General features: G+C 40.3%; 1 protein-coding gene and 1 long non-coding RNA gene across 7 annotated transcripts in view; one reads left to right on the top strand and one right to left on the bottom strand.

The window, feature by feature from the left end:
* LOC102162101 overlaps window positions 1–4,132 on the top strand; it is a 37,605-nt gene extending 33,473 nt beyond the window's left edge. Inside the window, exon 3 of the long non-coding RNA XR_002340437.1 lies at window positions 2,273–4,132. This is a non-coding gene — a long non-coding RNA (uncharacterized LOC102162101). The remainder of the gene's footprint in view (window positions 1–2,272) is intronic.
* The window catches only part of GRM8 (glutamate metabotropic receptor 8), an 811,904-nt gene that overhangs the window by 235,463 nt on the left and 558,411 nt on the right, over window positions 1–18,030 (bottom strand). The window lies entirely within an intron of this gene.

Here is an 18,030-nt window from a genome sequence, read left to right as displayed (position 1 = left end):
CTCCTTACAATGGAAGAATTCCTTATCGACTTTGGATTTAATGAAGGTAACGTTAACTGAGTTATTCTTTCAAGTCTTGATTCCTAACAAATGTCAAATCTCCCCAAAAGTAAAATAATCACCTTTCAAATATCAGTCTTGCAAAGCAGAGGCAAGATCAGAAAAGGAGTAGGTCATATGATATGGGTGAATTCTTTTCACTATTTAACACTTTGTTTACTTAATTACCATCATTAAATTATCACAAAGAATGGTTTTCCCCTCCCCTTGTCTGCCACCCAAACCCTCAACAGGGAAGAGTTGGCTGGAAAAGTAAACAACTTAATAATTGTCTCAGAGTTCATTAACATTAATTAGATACAGTGCCTCCCCCAAAAGTCACAGTAGTCACTTACTGGAATAACAAATGACAGGACAGAAAACCAAACTGTCAACATGGATACAAAGAATCTGCTACTTTATTGAAGGTTGAGGAATAATCGGATCTGTTTTCAACAAAATCCTTTTAGTAGTCATATTTATTTTCCTGATTTTGAGGGTACTACATGCCTCTTTTGGAAAATTAAGGAGATAAAGAAAAATATAAGAAAACAACTGTGATTGATAATAAAGCTACCAACCACACATGCTCATTGTAACGGACCAGCATTCTTCTTTCAGTCTTTCAGTATATATAAGTCCTGTACACCACACCACATATGTGATTTGCATTTTATACTTAAAAAGATGGTCTCCCTTCATTAAATTATTGCATTTTAATGCCTATATTGTATTCCATTTTATTGCCATTTGTGTATTTTTTCTAACATAAAAAGTTGTAACAAAAATCTTTATGCACAAATACTTCCTATTTCAGATTACTTCTTAGAGTAAAATTCTTGGAAGAGATATTTCTGGACCAAAGGATAGGAAAAGAATAACTGGCAAGTTATTTTCCAGAAATTTTTCTCTATTTTATAAGCTGTTTAATCCTTTGCCAGCCTATAAAAGAGCACTCCCATGTCTGTGCCCTCTAGTCAACACAAATTATTTCTCCTGAATATATTTTCTAATTCAATAGGTGAAAAATAATGTCTCAAGTTGCATTTAATTGATTACTTCTAAAGCTTGATCGTTTACATAAATAGTCAAGTGTACTTTCTTTTGTGAATTCTTTGACTATGTTCTATGTTGATTCATACTTTAGGATTTTGAGGGAGGTTATTAGAAATGTGTATCACCACTGTAAATATTCAATATATTAATGTTCTCTTTTACTTTTGAAGCACATATTTCCCCCAGCTTCTTTTTTCTTAACTTTGTTCATAGTGTTTAAGCCTTTTATTTAGCTAAACTTATTTTTATTTCTCTATGTGATTTTTTTTCCTCAGTTACTTTAAGTTTAGAAAAATTCCTCCCCTTCTTCAGATTAGATATGCACTATCTACATTTTTAAATAATTGATATGGTTTGCTATTACGCATAAGACCCTGAATGATCTCACTGTAATTACATTGGTGTATGGCTTGAAGTTAAACTTGAGCCTTTTTCAAATAGGAAACTGCATTACTTTCCCCACTCATTTGTGGACACCAATTTTTTTCCAGAAATTAAATTCTACTATATTCCAGGATCTACTTCTGCAAAAGCCAGTCTAATCTTATTTTATTTTATATATATATATATATATTTTGTCTTTTGTTTTGTTTTTTTTGGGCTGCACCCTACAACATAGGGGGGTTCCCAGGCTAGGGGTCCAATCGGAGCTACAGCTGCTGGCCTACACCACAGCCACAGAAATGCCAGATCTGAGCCACATCTACACCACAGCTCATGGCAACACCAGATTCTTAAACCACTGAGTGAGGCCAGGGATCAAACCTGCAACCTCATGGTTCCTAGTCAGATTTGTTTCTGCTGCACCACGATGGGAACTCCTAATCTTATTTTAAATGTCTCCTACAGATTAGAAAAATGGTACTTGCTTTTTAATTGTTACTGTTAAAATTAAATGAAACTGAAACTTGTTAATGAAATTAGCTAACAAAATTTTCTACTGCTGACCAGATATTATAAAAAACATTGAACCTATCATGTTTAATGGTGCATAGATTTTCCCAAGCTGGATAACTGTGAAATAGAGTGTAACCAATGATTTGAATGTAACTGTGATTAAACTTTCCAATGTTGGGAGACATTTTTAATGGAAGCTATTATCTATATTTATAGCAGTTTCATTTTTTACTTTAGTTGTTTCTTACTCATTTTTTCCTTTTTTTTTTTTTTGCAACAGATTTGCAAAGTATTCCACTAACTGCCTCATAACTGTCATATCTATGGAAAAATCTCAGCATGCCTCAGCATCAAGAAAGCTCTTGATACATACATCACAACACAACATTGGGAGGAAAAAAAATATGTATACATGTGTGTGTAACTTGGTCCCCATGCTGTACAGTGGAAAAAAAATAAATAAATAAAAGAAAGCTCTCGAATGTTGAAATACACAAAAGTCTATTTTAGATCTCTGTGTCTCATCTGAGTTCTGCTTAGGTAAACCCAGTTAGATTTAATGATGCTGTCATGCATTTGTTATTAAGTTATATTAATATGGGTCAATCAGACCCTTGAGATATGTTTGCCCCTCTAGGTTCCCTGCCTAGATTAGATGCCCAGGCAATTTCTGTCTAGCTCCAAAGCCAGAGTTGTCCACAACAGCCTCTTGCCTTCATAATGTCACTTATCTGGAAGTCTAAGCTTAAGAATGAGAAACAGAATTTGTGTGGTCCTATCTGATACTGAAATCTCACCTTTGCCTGTATCCCTGGTCTTGCCTCCTGGATCTCCCACTTTTAAAAAAAAGTCATGATTTTTTAAGATCTTCCTCTGTTCCTACTAGAATTGTCTGGATGGGGTAACTTCTCCGGGAATGTGTAGGGTAAGGTAGGGATGGGGGAGGAACTGAGGTGTCTATATTCAAAAATAACATGTTCTAGACAGAGAAGACGCATTGTGATCCATCCCAATACAAGAATAGTACCATATGTAAACATTCTTAAATATTTTATGTTATAAATAAAATAAGAGAATGATATACAGGTTGATATCTTCTATAATTGGGGAAACACATCCTTTGTGCCAAGAACTGTATCATGCACTAGAGACAAAGGGTTAAAAGACACAATCCTTATTCTGAAGGAGCTCACAGCACTGTGAGGAACCAACTAGAGAGCAGTGCAAGAGCTATGAGAGGACAGCATTAAACGAGACGGAGCAGATGGAATGGATGCCTAGCTCAGACTGTAAACAGCTGGAAAACTTCCTGGAGAAGGTGACCTATCAGGTGAATTTTAAAGGAACTGAATTTCAGGCAGACGAAATAGCACAACAGCAGTTTCAAAGCTGTGGAGAAACAGCCCATGTACGGCCCTGCAAGTTTTCCAGCAAAGGTCTTAATGGTCAGTGGCAGGAGATGGAGATGAAGGGGTTAAGAGGGCCGCTTGCTTAAGGCTGTCAGACGTCTTGGTAAGGATTCTGGATTCTGTCCTAGGCTATGGGGAGTTACTGCAGGATTTTAAGTAGTCAAGGGGAATGATGGGATTTCCATTTTAGAATGCGTTCTCTGGCTACATCCACGTACCTGGGGAAGGATGCAGGGGACACACAGATACAGGCAGACTAGAGGGCAGTTGTGGCCATTCAGGAAAGAAATGATGAGGGTCTTATCTTACCCTGGAGTAAGATAGTACAAAGGTAAAAGAGGCCAAATACGACTGCTGGTTACACGGCTGAGGAGATGGGCATAAGGGAAAGAGTGCTGGCTCGCCAGGATGTCCCAGGTTTCTGGCTTTGGCAACCAGGTAAAAGGTGATGATGTTCACAGAAATGGGGAGCAACAGTGGGAGGGGAGAGTTGGCTGAAGGTAGATACAACTACCCCGAGTTACCTACCACATGTGCAGGTGGATGGGCAGGACCAGGACTGGGGTGAGGGCAACAGGATGCAAATAGGAAGGGGCAGGATAAACACTATGTTGATGTAAAGTAATTACATCAAAATTAAGGCAGAGGGAGTTCCCTTCGTGGCTCAGGGGTTAACGAACCCAACTAGGATCCATGAAGATGCAGGTGTGATCCCTGACCTCGATCAGGGGGTTAAGAAGCTGGTGTTGCCGTGAGCTGTGGTGTAGGTTGCAGATGTGGGCTCGGAACCTGCACTGCTAGGGCTGTGGTGTAGGCGGCACCTGTAGTTTGCATTAGACCCCTAGCCTGGGAACCTCCATATGCCACAGGTGAGGCCCTAAAAATAAAAAAAACTTAAAAAAATTAAGGCAGAAATTAATGAATAAAATATCAAACTATTAAATCTATTAAATAATAGCAGCATGAAGACCAATGCCATGCCTCTACTCAGAGATACCTTAAAAGAAAAAGGAAAATCGGGAATACACCACGCTTGATGCAGTGACCACACCCAGAAGCCTGGTCCTTAAAGGAAGCTGTGACTGGGAGCAATCAGAAAATCCTCCGCTGGGCAGGTGGTTTAAATAAGGTGTATTTTGTGGGTTTTCCCCCAGCTTTATTGAGGGAGAATTGAAAGATGAAATTGTAAGGTATTTAAAGTATATACCATCATAATTTGATATATTCACAGACGGTGAAAGATTCCCTCCCATCTAGTTGCTTAACACAAGGGAGATGCTTTTACTTCTTTTTTACTCTTCTTTTATGAGAGAAGAAACTTGAACATGTTTGTTTCCTCAGGTTAAAAAGAGCTGGGGATGGAGGGAGGGGTTTGGGAGAAGGCAGGCAGAGAAGCACGGGGCGGAGGGGGGACTTGGGGGGGGGGGCTTGAGGGGAGGAGGCGGGGTAAAGATGGGGACTGACACGGATAAGTGAGTGAGTAACGTTCTTCAGAACTGAGGGGGTTTCCACTTAGGAACTGACGGTGAAGGACAGCTCTTTTATTGTCCAAATAACATGCCAGCTCATCTTCCCTCTGCAAGTCATTCTCTTTATCTTTTGAAAGGTTTCTAACATCTCCTCACATCCTTCTGTGTTTTTCTCCATCCCCAAATTTACAGGAATTAGCAAGTCATGCTTATCTCCCGAAATCCCCCTCTCTTTGGAGCATCAATCAACAGTTACTAATGTGAAGCTTCAACAAGAGAACAAAGAACCATTAAAAACACTGTTCGATGAAAATAATAGAAGTGCTGCTTAAGCGCTGCTCGCATCGTTTCAAAAATGCTCCTACCCGACCTTCAGGTGGAAAATTATACTCAAGGCTGCAATGGTTGGATCCTCAAGTTCACCACAGTCTGCACCTTAGAGCAATTTTTTCCATAAAACAGTTCTTCTATTTTAGCAATAAAATATCTACTAGAGAGGTGAAAAACAATTCAAGCAAATGCAGTAAATGTTTGTTATTCGGAGAACCAAGTTATTCCTCTGTGCACTACTATTGTTGGAGCTAAGCTCCAGAGGTGGATACTAATGGAATGGATGGCAGAATTACTTCTCAAACATGCTAAGTATCCAGGCTGTCAAATTAAAGGAGTCTCCAAGGCTGGCGCTTCTCTGGTCATCTTTAATTAGGCAATACTCTGGTGAAAGCCTCACAATTAATGTTTAGAGTTGTTTTTCTTCTACAGTAAATGGAAGGGGAATTTTTAAAGGGTATTAGTGGCTTGCTCTTTGTTATAATTTTATTTAGAGGCGTATGTTGCAAGGACTGAAATATAAGAAGATCGTTCTCTTTTCCCCCAGGGAAGGAAACCTAAACAAACAAACAAATTTGCAGGAAAATTAACAAAAGGGATGCTTACCTTTAATAATATAATATTTTGTCAATATTTAACTTATATTAAGATATTTTTCAGTTGCATCCGTGTCACAAAACACTCTAGGCATATCAGCGTATGTGCTATTCTACCTTTTGGATTTCGGGGGAAGGAAAATGTCATGTTATATCCTATACCCGGAATGACCCAGATGTCTCTGCCTGTTATTGTTTATTTTTGGCCAGGACTACGGCATGTGAAAGTCCCCAGTCCAGGGACTGAATCCACATCACAGCTATAACCAGAGCCACAGTAGTGACAATGCCAGATCTTTAGTCCATTGTGCCACAAGGGAACTCCCTCTCTGCCTGTTAATACTTTATCCATTTGATAATTCCTGCAACATTAAACCTTTCCTGGTTGGCTTGTTCTTCATTAATTTGAAAAAAATAGTTATTGAATGCAAAAATCAATGGATTAAAACAATGAAGGAATGGAATGGATGGCAGAATTAATTGATCATCGAGGCAGAGTCTATGAGCTACATCGTTTTTGTGACTCCAATAGAGCCCACAATCGTGGTGCAACATGAATAAGCCAAATAAATATTTACCAAATTATGGATTACATGCATCTTGTGCACACTGGAATACATTTATATTTACTTCAAGAAACAATTTATTTAATCATGGTTTCTGAGGTGCAAAGCATATTATTTCAGCAACTTGATGCTGAAATCTTCAGAGGCATTTTTTTTTTCTATAAGATGATTAAAAAATCTTTTGTTGAATGTGGTGGGAGAAGCTGGTGGACGATTTCTGAGTGTCTGGTTGCTGTCCTCAGGTTTAGCAATCACCTAAACCTGAGGGACTTTTATCTAATCTTAACCCTGCACCTGACTGCCAAGCAGAGCTAATCACTTAACTTCCAGTGAACTAATGGGTTCATCTGTAAAACACGATTGCCATCAAAGGACTTGAGAGGAAAAGACTAATGATAGAATGACCAGAATGACAGTAGATTTTTAAAGATTCAACAGTGCTATCAAAATTTTAGGGCACAGCCATTTTCCATACTTTCCCTAAATTGTAACTGTACCACTTGTATGAGGATTGAACTCAATAAAAATAAGCTTATAAGAGCTCGGTTCTGCTGTTTTGTATCTGCTGGATTGATGCCAAATGTAAATCCCCTTTCTTGCAAAAAAATGTAAAATGGAAAGCACTTGGAAAATTCATGATATTTTCATTAGATGCCCAAGGACTCAGGACTTCAGTGGGCAAAACACACCCCCTATGATTTTGATAAGACTGCTAGAAATAGAAAAGCAATTCACATATTTCTTTTTATCACCTTCTTCCTTTTCTATTTCCTTTCATTTTCCTATTACATTTTGAATTTGACTTTTATGTTTCTACGTCTTTGCATTTTCCACCCCTGAAGCAGTTGGAAGGTTTTTGCAGACTCCAGGGTGCCCTTTCAGTGTCTGATAGGGTGCTCCCTTTGACATGTGTCAAACAATCATTTCCAGACTCTAGAGAGAGAACTGGGATACCCCAGAAGTACCCTAATAAGCCCATTGGGGTCTGGCTTGCCTGAGCTGTCTGTATCTTTCTAGGTGCAATGCATATTTGGGGAGGAAATGATAAATACTGGCTCAAAGAAGCGTGATGGACAGTATTCCTCAGAGGCCTAAGATCTGGGTCTACTGAAATACTGATTTTTTTTTTTCCAGGCACAGTAATACCTGTTTAGGGTAAGTAAACATCGCAGCACAAGGAAATAAATGACATGAACTGCATTGATGTGGGGTCTGCAAGAGATGGGAGAACAACATAACCAAGGCACTCACTGTTCAGATAGTTCACAGGGTCCTACTGATCATGCACCTGACTTTACACACTGACCTAATATGTGGGAGGTTGGTGTAGAGCAGATGGAACAATTGGAATATCACAATTTCTAGACCACTAATGAAGATAAAAGCGGCTCTGTGTGTCATGTATCTGAAAGAAACCAGGTTGTCCCTAAAGGAAACCAAGAATTCAAAAATTCAATTCGACGAAAAGAAACCTGAAGACTGTAACAGCTTTGAATACTTCATGCCTCTACATCCTAGCAATTAGTGATTGATTTTTAAGAAAACCTATTTCTGCAAGAATGTCATCTTTTTTTATAACTCACTTTTAAACATTTCTTACCACATCCTCAGTCGTTACCTCACTTGCTCCTCTTAGCAGACCTATAATTAAAAGATTACTATAATCTACATTTTAGAGTTTAAAAAGTTGAGATAAATAAATTACATAATTTGATAAGGGTGGTTAAGGGGTCCCTGGAACTCCAGGCCTGATTAAGTGGGCCCTGCCCAAGGCCATTCTCACATCACTTGATGAAATAAAAATATCTATCACATTTATTTTTAAGTTCTGTTCAGCCCCAAAAGCAGCCACCTAAGCTCTCAGATGCCTAAAAATCAGCCCAACAAAATTTAATTTTTTGCACTAGCCCATAAAACAGTGGAGGACACAATGGCATCTTCTCAAGAAACTTACACACTTCTGTTCCTAAGTCAGAAGTGAATCCTGACCTCAGAACAGTAAATTTGTTTCCATGCTTTATTTCCCATGCTATCTTATTACCTGGTCCTTCCTTCTCTCCACCCCTCTCTTCCTCCCTTCCTTTCCTCCCTCCCTCCCCTCCTTCTTTTAATAAACATGTATATATAACGAATAATTACCAAGCACTTGCAATGCACTGGGAAGTGTTCTAGGTTCTCCACTGCAAATATTTTAAAGTGCAGGAAGAGAATCAGGAAGCAATGAAATGAGTCAGCTATTTCTGGAATAGTTTAGTCACAGTTGCTCCCAGCTGCAGGCCCAGAAATGCTGGGCTGGGCTGCCTTGAATTGCAACCACATGCAATGCAGACTGTAGGAGCACAGGGGCCTGTCAGTTCATACTGCTGGCCCATTTATAGCTCTTACCTTAGTTAATACCACTGCTTATTTTATATATGTATATATATATATAGAGAGAGAGAGAGACAGAGACAGAGAGAGAGAGAGAGAGAGAGAGAACTTATTAATTCCCACACCAAACACGGAAGGGACCTCAGATACTTGTAGTTTCTTGGTTCTCAAATCTAACCATTTACCAGAGGCACCGGTGGTTTTTATAAGAAATGCATTCTTGAGTTCCACCAAGGAAATTCATATTTCCAGGAAGGAAGTTAAGAAATAAATCTGTGTTTCTAGTAAACTCTCCCAGTGATTGCTGAGTAGCCTCGTTAAAATGGTCTGGGAAAACCTTAGGCCATAGCCCTGCTTTCGATTTTTATTATTACAAGATCTACTGTTGAGTTCAAATTGTCAGGTTTTGTGAGAAATGCTTTTGCTTAGTCTTAGAAACACCCCCAGATGTAGAAAATTGCTAACACAGTCCACCTCATCAAAACCCTTGCCCAGCCATTGGAGATGACAGAGGCGGAGTAACAGAGCAGGCCAGGCCTGAGACATCTGGACCGTTCTGAGGCAACCTAAGAAGTGAGTCTGTCAGAGGATAGTGATCATACTAAACAGGCTGACTGTATGCCCTGGTTTGTTTTGGACAATTTCACTCCTCCTGCCATGGCAACAGTGGTTGACCCTGAAGCCAGGAACTGGGAGAGTGGCTTCCTGAATCCTTTGCTTCCGGATGTGGCAGTGCGGCTGGACCAGTTCCAGGGTGGTGTTCGTGGAGTCCCTCTTGAAGATCCACCCTGGAGCTCTTCTCAAGCCCTTCCCAACAAACTGTAAGCGCTAATTTACCATGTTAAATTCCTTTCTGCTAAAAATGGAGTGGTTTCCGTCATCTGTTGAAGGAGAGGACAGAAGGGAGAAAGAGCTGCAGAATGAAAAGGAGGCATGTGACACATCAGGAAAAGAGAACTCTAGGCAGAGAACAGCAGATGCAAAGGGCGGTGAGGCTGGAAAAGGGCTTGGCACATTCAAGCAACGCAAAGGTCATTGTCGCTGGGGCAGAGTAAACAGGTGGGAAAGGGAAGGACGAGACACAGGGGGAGATGGATCAGGTCTATGCCAGTGGGATCAAGTTCAGATTTTTCCAAAGTACATTAGAACGTCAATGAAGAGTTTCAGTCAGATATGATCTAGTTTTAAGAATGTTACTCTGGATGCCTTGGAGCAAAAGCAGGAAGACTAGTTATGGGGCTGTTGCAGCAGTAGTGGTGGTGGTGGTGGTCACAGCAGCAGCAGGGAGGGAAAGGAAGAATTAAAAGCGAGTCCTTAGCTTTTAGCTGAATCCAAGGATAGCTGTGGTACAATTCACTGAAATGGGAACTTTGGGGATAGAATACGTTTGCATTTTAGGCATCAAGAGTTTTTTTTTCCTTGCGCAAGTTGCATTTGAGATGCTGACTAGACATCCAAGGGTTTTGTCAAGGAGAGGCTGTAAATACAAGCCTATAAAAGAACAGTTTTCCATCTGGAGACCCTCATTCCTAACTAGGTCGAATTGTTTTAACACAAGAGTCAGGGAAAAAAAATCCCTCTGAGCCCAGCACATTCAAGTACCTGTTTCTTACACTGGCTGTCATCAAAGACCCTTGTCAGGGCCACCCTATTACCCCCACAATAATGACACCTGTGTTTTCCCCAAATTTCATGAACACTTCCTCAGACCCACTAAGGTCTGAACGTCTCCTGCCTAGCCATCACCAACAATGGACTCAGGCTGTCTGGTCATCTACAAGCCTCCTACTAGGTGGTTACATCACACTTCTAACCCGGACCCTGAGACCACAACCTTGTCTACTCAGCCTGCACTAATAACTACCTAGAGAAGCTGACTTTTTCTTCCTCATAAACATGTTCACAACATATGATGAGTCACCATGCCAACATCATTTTTGGTGTGTAAACCCGCCTATTCCATACACACGTTTTACCGTCATAATCATAGCATCACTGTGGGATGGTTGTTTTCATATTTGCTATATAATGAAAACTGACCATGTCATTCTTTGAACATATACTTTATTTCACGCTAAAGATATTTCTGTGCCTGAAATATTAACAGAAAGAATACACACAAATTTATGTGTTTTCACACACACACACACACACGCAAACACACACAAAACTAGTATTTTGTCATGAATGTGTTTTGTTTTGCTTTTTTCATTTTTGGCCTCTCTGCAGCGTATGGAGCTTCTGGACCACGGATAAGCTCGGAGCCACAGTTGTACCCTAAGCTGTAGCTGTGGCATGCCAGATCCCTAACCCAATGTGCCACTCCAGGGATCGAACCCATGTCCCAGTGCTCCCACGATCCTTCAGATCCTATTGTGCCACCGTGGGAGCTCCCATGAATGTGTTATTTTCACTCATAGCCATTGAAACATAGAAAATTTTCAAGATGTCACTATCTGGAAGTATTGAAGAACTTCAAAATGTTTAAAATGTTCAGTGTTTAAGATGAAAGTACTCACTATAATAAGAGAAGAAAAATAAAGATCCTGGCATATTTATTTAGGAATAATAATAAGTAACCAAGGGACTGTTTCTTTTCAGAAATTTCACTATGTTAACTTCAAATTATTATTTTACCTGTGATATGGTTTTTTAAGACCTAATGCAAGTAAAGAAGACCCAAGTAATATCTAAATATACATCACTAGGGAATAAATTTTGGATAAAATTCCACTATTTTAAGAGAGGAGAGAACACATAACTTCAGTGATTGATATTAATTTTATTTTTATTTATTTATTTTTAGGGCCACACCTAAAATGGAAATTTCCAGGCTAGGGGGTGAATAGGAGCTGCAGCTGTGAGCCTACACCATAGCCACAGCAATGCCAGATCTAAGCTGCATCTGCCACCTACACTACAGCTCACAGCAATGCCAGATCCTTAACCCACTGAGCGGGGCCAGGGATCGAACCTGCATCCTTATGGATACTAGTTGGGTTCATTACTGCTGAACCACAATGGGAACTCTGATATTAATTTTAATGTCACTGACAGTATATTTAGTAGAAAGAAGATGTAAGCAGTATCAAATTTTTTTCCTATTGTTTCAATATTCATGTGAACCTGAGAGAAATCACCTATTTCAGTGGGAAAATGTATAAAAAGGTGATTAGTTAGGGCTCTCCAGAGAAACAGAATAGGAAATATATATATATATATATATATATATATATATATAAAGATTTGTGGGGAATTGGCTCATGCAGTCCAACAATTATGGAAGCCAACAGGTCCCAAGAACTATAGGGGGAGTCAGCAACTTGAGACCTAAGAGAGAAATAGAGGGAGTTCCAGTCCAAGGGCTGCGAGGCTCAGGATATGATATGGGAAGTGTTAATATTTCAGTTCAAGTCTGAAGGCAGGAAACCAATGTCCCAGCTTTAAGGCAGTCAGGCAGGAGAAATTCTCTTATTCGGAGAAAGGTCAGGCCTTCCACTGATTGGACATGGCCCACCCAGTTGGGGAAGGCAATCTGCTTTATTCAGTCTACTAATTTAAATGTTAAGTCTCAAAACACCCTCATAGAAACACCCAGAATAATGTTTTACCAAATATCTGGGCTTCACACAGCCTAATCAAGTTAACACACAAAACTGATCATCACAGTAGGTCAACATTCTCTCAGGATACAGGCTCCTTTGTCTTTACTCAAACTCTATACTAAAGAAAAGTGAACCAGAATAGCAACTGACAGAGGGAGTGTAAACCACTCTAAGTCTGATGGTCAAAAGTATTATCTGCATGATCCTCATATCCCATTATTCATTATGCTTTATCATAGCCAATACCTGCCATATCTGCAGTCAAAATGGATAAAACACTCCCTGAGACCTTAGTCCTCGTGACCTCATGCCTATCGGGAAGCCTTATCCCCAGCCTTTCTTTGTAACAATCCATTTCTACAAAATTACTCAATACATCTTTCCCAAACATTACTCTCATCACAACCCTCCCATAATCTAGAACCTATGATGGCTCACCAGAGCATCAATGGCAGATTAACTTTCATCCCTACAAATAGGTCGTGGCTATTGTTATATTAGATGTTAAAAAATTAGGAGTTCCTGTCGTGGCGCAGTGGTTAACGAATCCGACTAGGAACCATGAGGTTGCGGGTTCGATCCCTGGCCTTGTTCAGTGGGTTAAGGACCCGGCGTTGCCGTGAGCTGTGATGGAGGTCACAGACACGGCTCCGATCGTGTGTTGCTGTGGCTGTGGCGTAGGCTGGCACCTGTAGCTCTGATTGGACCCCTAGCCTGAAAACCTCCATATGCCGTAAGTGCAGCCCTAAAAAGCAAAAAGAAAGAAAGAAAAGTTAAAATCCCTATATTCGTGTTTAGACTTTCAAAGAGGAGTCAGGATTGGAAGGCAACTAGAACGGAGATGAGTCCTGGCAGAGGGGGTGGGCACTGGACACAAACTGTGTCTGCCATCAGGTATGTGCGTCAGAGGACACACAGTACAAGGAAAGAGTCATCTTTGTGGTCTTTATCTCCTTCATCAAACCTTTACTTAGTTTCTCCCTTGCCCTTGTCTACAGTAGGCATTGGGGTTTCAAAACACAAAAGGCCCAGCCCCTGACCTTAGGGAGCTCAGGAACTAGCAAAGTCATTCAGTAATGACAGTATCTACTTACAGAGTGGTATTTTTAAGCCAGACATTGGCCTTCCCTAGCACAGCTAGACGCGTAGTAGGTGTTTATTAAGACTCTGTTTGATACAATTGAATTAGATTAGGCAACATTTCCATTTATGCATGTAACATTAATAAATGTATTTATTTTTTCTTTCTAAAAGGCTAGACGGATTTCTTTCTCAAAACAGTTTTTTTCTCCTTCCTTATATACAGGCCGTCTTAGGCCCCTGACTTTTCAGTCTAATTGGCCTAATTTACAAATCATGTTGGCAGCAGAATTTTCCATAACTATCTGGAGTTATAAAGCAGTTAGCCAGAGAAGTGTATTTGACAGCTAAGTTATTTCTCTGCCGAAATGCACTGAAATTTAGAAAGAGATCATTTAGGCTTGTAATAATGACTGTTTTTCTAGAATACTTTTTGCTCCCCTGTGGCATCTGCTTATGTCATTCTTCCCGAGTCCCGAAAATGGGTGCTGCTAGAAAGTATGACTTCCTGCTGTATCCTACCCACTATTCCAGCAGTCCCTTCCTAAATGCCCTTATGGAGTGGCAATTCCCACCCCCATCCCCTGTCACACATCCTCCTTTGTCCAAAACTTCTAATGCATCTTCTATGTTATCTGCGCCAACGCCCAAACACTTTAAGAGCCAAGAACCCTTGTTCTCCTTGAGGGTGTTTTAAGGACCATTCTACTCTCATGCAGAGACAGAATATCTGAGAAGACTTGTAGAGAGAAGGTAAAGTATCAGTGAGGAGGCAGAGACTCTATACACGAGCAATTGAGAGAGGAAAGCACGAGAGAGCGGACGAAGGATCATGAGCATGTGTGCAGGGGTTCTTCTCCAAATAAGGCTAGTGAGCTCTTCCTCCATCAGCGAAGAGGGGCCATCAACATGTCAAAGAGAGAAGGAAGAAAAGAGTTTCTTTAACAATTTTATGAGGTGGAGAAACATAACTATGTGAGACCCTACAGAGTCTAAACCTTTTCCTTAAAGTAGAAAGTGAGATCATTTCCTTGGGAAGGGCAGCAGATTATGAAAAAGACTTCAAGCCACCTCCAGGAGGCGGATGCCTTTGGGCATCAATAAAATGTTAATCCTTGTGCTGAGAGCCCAAAGGAAAGTGGACAGCACACATGTGCCATGGTGTAGTCAATGGTGTAGTCCCTGGAATCCTGTGCCAATTCTGGGCAGGGAGGAGATAAAAAGCATGGACAATGGGGCTGATCCTGGAGGCTCTAGGGACTGGATGTGGAAAGCATTAGTGTGAATGGCAGGTCCTGGCTTGGTAGGAGGGACAGACAGACAGGAGGAGGCTGCTGGACCTGCACAGAACATCGGTGTGAGCCAGCCAGGGGCATGAATGCTGGCAGTGACAGTGTCCATGGACACAGCCAGTGGTCTCTTCCTTCATGCCGGGATAGCTGGTCAAATTGGGCTGAGACATACAACTGTAGACAAGTTTCCCCAAAAAGAGATAATTAAGAGAATTAAAGCAGGTCAAAGACCATGCTTTCCTCTACATACAGTTTTCTCTACATATTTTTCAATATAGCCTTTATTTCTATATCAAAGGATTGTGACATTGAATATTTAAAAATACTTGTTACCCCATGTTACATATCATCAATTTATCTGTTCATAAAAAATAAATTTCACTGGCAATTATGTAATCAAAACAGTAATAGACGTTACCAGTTCTTTTGGTTAATACCTAAATAATTATGTGGAAAAATCTATTCACTCAGAAACCATGTCGAGAATAAAAAATTATGATTATCTGAAGACTATTTATTTATTTTGCTTTTTAGGGCTGCACCTGTGGTATATGGAAGTTCCCAGGCTAGGGGTCCAATGAGAGCTGCAGCTGCCTACCACAGCCACAGTAACTCGGGGTCCGAGCTGCACCTGGGATTTACACCACAGCTCATGGCAAGGCTGGATCCCTGACCCACTGAGCAAGGCTGGGGATCAAACCCACACCCTTATGGATATTAGTCGGATTCATTTCTGCTGTGCCACAATGGGAACTCCTGAAAACTATTGTTCTTATTTCTAGAAACAACTGTTTCACAAGAACAGTTGAGTGGATCCCTAAATTTGAACACGATGCCTTTCAGGATTTTGGTGGGTTATTTCTATTTTCTCATTTTTCCAGAAGGAAAGCTAACCTTGCTCCATATAGGGAAGTTTACCAAAAAAAAAAAAAAAAAAATACATCCTTCAGGGACCAAATGCTTTTATACCTATTTCTGAATCAGGCTCTGGAAGAGCAGAAATGATTTCAGGACTTCCCGTCATGGCCCAGTGGTAATGAACCCAACTAGCATCCATGAGGATGCAGGTTCAATCCCTGGCCTCACTCAGCGGGCTTGGGATCCAGCATTGCCCTGAGCTGTGGTGTAGGTCAGAGAGGCAGCTGGGATCTGGTGTTGCTGTGGCTATGGCATAGGCTGGTTACTGCAGTTCTGATTTGAACCCTAGCCTGGGAAGTTCCATATGCCAGGGGTGCAGCCCTAAAAAGACAAACAAACAAACAAACAAACAAACAAAAAACAAAACAAAACAAAACAAAAAAACGGAAAAGAAACAATTTGATTCACAAAAGTTTGGGGGTTTGATTCAGAAATTCCACAGTGTAACCTGAGTCAGGTTATAGAATTTGCAGTAATGAGCTTGACCTCTGTCAGGAGTGCCACTGCTGGTCTGAAGTAGGAGCTGGGGCTGGTAGGCTAGCAGCTCCATTGGCTACTTTGCAAGGGCATTTTGGCCAGTGAGAATCAGAGGTGGATGTAACCAGACGCCAGCTTTAGAGTTTCCATTTGCTCTCCACTTCCAGTTTCTAGAATTATCAGTCTCAAGAATCAGCTCTGTTGTCCATATTTTCTAACTATGCCCTGCCCAGAACTGCCTGAGAGCGACAGGATTCCAAGGACTACACCATCGCACATGTGTGCCGTCCACTTTCCTTTGGGCTCTCAGCACAAGGATTAACTTTTTATAGATGACCAAAAACATTTCTCATGGAGGTGGCTTAAGTCTTTTTCATAATCTGCTGCACGTCCCAAGTAAGTGATCTCACTTACTACTTCTTTAAGGAAAATGTTTAGCCCTATAGGATCACCTTACTTTTCTCCACCGCAAAAGAAAATTACTGTATAATCATTGCATAATCTCTATGCTGGGAGAGAATGTAAATATCTAGCTTTTGGAGCCAAAGAGTTGTGAGTCCAATTCCTAGACTAGCCACTTAAGAGGCAAGCGGTTTTAGGAAAGTTAAATTAACCTCTATGAACCTCAGATTCTTTTACCCATGAAGTGGGTAGTATGTACTTTAAAAAGTTACCATGAAGAATAAATCAATACATGAGATAATACATTTGAGCATTTTGCATAATTCTTAGCACACGATCAATGAATTGTCACAGTAGGCATTACTCATTTTCAACTCACTCAGCCCTGGCAACATAGAGGCATATTCTGAAAGTTAATTCTTTTAACATAACATAAACACAGATTTTCTTTTCTAAACTTTACTAAACGGTCAAAGTTGAAATGTTCATTCAATGTATTCATCAGTATGAAGAGTTTTAAACCCATAGAATTCTGGTGAAATCAAATACAGGTAACCTGGGAGGTGTAGTTCAGGGATGGGTATGATACTAAAAGAAGCCATAAAGAAGGTTGCAAATGATTTTGTCAAGCTTTCAGTCCATTCCCATGAAAGTCTGCCATTGCGGTCTGTGAAAGTCACCATATATGAAAGATGACAATACAGGGCCTTGGAACCACTGAGAAACCTTACAAAGGTGTGTTACTGGGAAAGGCTTATGATAGTTCAAGTTTACCCAGGCCACGATCCACAATAGTACTTAGCTAGGCAATCTTTCTCTGGAAAAATGCCACACAATTCATCAGGACTCCAGGGAGCTAGGAAATTACAAATAGAAACTTGAGGAGTGGGTGGCATTTTTTTTTTTTTCCAAAGCAGCAGCTGTTAGGATAAAAGGCAATCTTGAGTCTTTAAAAAGGAAATCAAGAAATACAAGGTGTTTACTGATTTCTATAGCAAGTGCTATTTTTTCCTTTCCTTTACTTCTTCTCTCTAAATTTCAATGTTATCTTTTTAAAGCCACAGCCATACTTTTTACTTCTTATTTTATAATATCCCTTAAAAAGGAGTAGATATGTCTTTATATTATAAATATACACTTTCTTTCCTTGTTCTCCCTCCCTCTTCCCCTCTCCCTCTCTTTGTTCCTTCCTTCTTTCTCTCTCTTCTTTTCCATCCTTCTTTACATCTATTTAGTTCTTTTAACCCTCAAAACTTATCTCTGAAATAACTAGATGTATATCAGAGCCACTGTCATTCTTATGACAAATTACTTCCTGACAAGGCCACTATAGGTAACTATGAAGAAGGCAAAATTTCTTTTTTAACCAAAACTGTCACTGTATGATTACTTAAAAGGGATCTCGTGGCATTCCCATTGTGGCTCAGGGGTAAGGAACCCAACTAGTAGCCATGAGGATGCAGGTTTGATTGCTGGCCCCACTCAGTGGGTTAAGGATCCAGTGTTGCCATGAGCTGCAGTGTA

This window comes from Sus scrofa, chromosome 18, assembly GCF_000003025.6.
Source record: "Sus scrofa isolate TJ Tabasco breed Duroc chromosome 18, Sscrofa11.1, whole genome shotgun sequence".
In the NCBI taxonomy this organism is placed as follows: Eukaryota; Metazoa; Chordata; class Mammalia; order Artiodactyla; family Suidae; genus Sus; species Sus scrofa.
The sequence above is the reverse complement of the archived record's forward strand: the minus strand, read 5'-3'. Positions and strand labels throughout refer to the sequence as shown.